Source organism: Corylus avellana, chromosome ca11 (assembly GCF_901000735.1).
Source record: "Corylus avellana chromosome ca11, CavTom2PMs-1.0".
Taxonomy (NCBI): domain Eukaryota; kingdom Viridiplantae; phylum Streptophyta; class Magnoliopsida; order Fagales; family Betulaceae; genus Corylus; species Corylus avellana.
Genome location: NC_081551.1, coordinates 7,909,496 through 7,911,977, shown reverse-complemented (window position 1 = coordinate 7,911,977; position 2,482 = coordinate 7,909,496). Strand labels below are relative to the sequence as shown.

Below are 2,482 nucleotides of genomic sequence, written 5' to 3'. Positions count from 1 at the left end.
ATGACGAAGTGATGACAATTTTAGTCAAAAAGTTGTTGTGCTTCATTGTGAGTTTTCGTCGTAATAGTGTCTAGTTTCCATCATAATGAAAATGTATATCATGTCTTCAAACTTTCTACAAGGTTTCTTCATGATGATGCTAGGCAGCTTCCCATGACGAAAATGCTTTTATGAAGCTTTCAAATTTTTTGTAAGGTTTCATGATGACATCAACATCCCGTCCAGTGGCAGAGCCACGTTGGTCTTTGGGGGTGCCACAGATTTTTTTTTTATTTATTTATTATTTTTTACTACCCATGGCACCTCCAAATTTTTTATTTTTTTTTAAAAAAAAAAAATTGATAGCCCATAGCCTCTCCCTCTCTCTCTCTCTCTCTCTCTCTCTCACAGACGCTCCATCCTCCATAGCCTCCATCTCTCATTCTCTCCCTCTCTGAGCACTCTCCATAACCAACATTTGGTAACTTTAGTCGTTTTGGCTCTTTTGGGTCCGGCGGGGTTCATAGAAAATCGAAATCAAGGTGAGTCACAACCCTAATTTCGTAAACCCTAAAATTTTCTGCTACAGGACGAAAATCCTCTGTTTTTCCTTTGTTTACATTAATATTTCCTATTGATTTTCGTTAATAAATTTGTGGGTTTTGCATGTAGTTTGTGTATATTTCATTATATTTCCTCTTTATGCTAAAAAGTTTCAAAATGTTTATAGTTCCTGTTTTGCAGCGTATTCACTTCAATTGAGAAGTTGTGCTGAAATTAATTTGAAGACAGAGAAGAAGAAGGAAGAGTTTACACAGGTATGGATTTTTTATTTCTCTCGAGACTAGTTCAAGGTGAATTGGTATGATATTCCTCTTTAGATAATCGATTTGGTGATTTATAACAATTTTTGTGAGATAAAACAAATATGTAAGCATCGATGTAGTTGAAGCTATTGATTGAAGTGACTTTTTGATTTTAGATGGTGTTTGAATATATTTTCTTATACCAGTTATAATTTATTGAATTACTTTTGGTTTGGATCAATTATGGCAAAAATGGTTTCAAGAACATTAATTTGAATGATTGCTTATATCCGTATAACCTTTAATGTTTATTTTGTTGTGCTTACTGATCCGACATTACAAAATTTGTCTTTCATTGCAGAATTATGCCAAGGATTGACAAAGATAGAAAAATCAAAGGCATACTATCTTATTGATAGATTGATTCGTCTTGTTTTGATTCTTCTAATGTCTACAGTAACTACCGAACGAGCATTTTCAGCAATGAAAATTGTTAAGACACGACTTCGCAATAAAATGGAGCATGATTTTCTTGCAAGTAGTTTAGTTCTCTATATTGAAAGGAAAATTGCTAAGAGCTTTGATTTAAATTCAATACTGAATGATTTTGTTCTTCTAAGAGACCGTAAAGTGCAATTCTAGACACCTTTTTTTTTTTTGTATTTCTGTCTTTTTGATATAGTGCCGACATGTTACATTTCTAATATATCAATTTGAGCACATTTATGAACTTTTATAGATATCTTTTTTGTGATGCATATATAGTGTGAATTACTCAATTTTTATTTAAAATTATGTTTATCATATTTTTAGTTCAGCGACCCCTAAAATATGAATTGTCTGACTTCGCCATTGATCCCGTCATGACAAAATGCGTCTATAAAGCCTTCAACTTTTCTGTAAGATTTCATCATGATAACATTAGTATCCCATCATGAAAGAAAATTAATTCTTCAGCTCCTTGAACCTACTATGATCTTTCGTCATCATAATGTTGGTAAGACATCATGACGAAAATGCATGTATCTGACAAGTATCAGAATGTTAGTGATAGAACCTCAACATTTAATCATGTTGTCTCCGCAGCCATCATGATGAAATCTCAGATGTTAATTTCATCATCATCTCATCATGAAGAAATTTCGCGTATCTGTAAAGTTCTAAAGGATTCTTGCATACTGAGGGTTTAATATAAATAGAACTTTATGCTCATTTGGAGAGCTATGCAAATTGATTAAGTTTAACTTAGATTGAACTCTAGAGATGTTCTTGCCTTTTGTTCTTGCTTCATTGTAGTGTGCTTACTTCTTCGTTTACCAAGAAAGGATGTACTAAGCTGGAAGCATTCATTCTTTTGAAGTGTTAGTGTTGTGATCTAGTTTGTTTGCTTTGGTGTTTTCCAAGAGAGGGCGTGTTGTGCATTGAGTTATTCCCTCTCTTGAAATATTGTTGTTGTTCTAAGGACAACTTTTCTCTATCTTTATTTATCAAGAGTCTACTGAAAGTTCAGTGAAGAAAGGTGTTACGAGAAGATTGTTGAGCTTTGAGGCAAGTGGGTGGCTTGTTGTCATACAAAGTCTAGGGTTTACATTGGTAAGTTCATTGCGTCTATATTCTAGATCTTTTTCACTAGTGATTTCATAGGTTTGGCTACTCCAAAATAATTTTTTCCTTTGATTTGTTCAAATGGTTTTCCA

General features: G+C 33.2%; 1 long non-coding RNA gene across 1 annotated transcript; it reads left to right on the top strand.

The window, feature by feature from the left end:
• The first annotated feature begins 399 nt into the window (after window positions 1-399).
• Window positions 400-1,357, top strand: LOC132165262 (uncharacterized). The gene is made up of 3 exons (XR_009438478.1): window positions 400-521; window positions 710-797; window positions 1,147-1,357. It is a non-coding gene; the product is annotated as an uncharacterized LOC132165262 (long non-coding RNA).
• The last annotated feature ends 1,125 nt before the right edge of the window (window positions 1,358-2,482 follow it).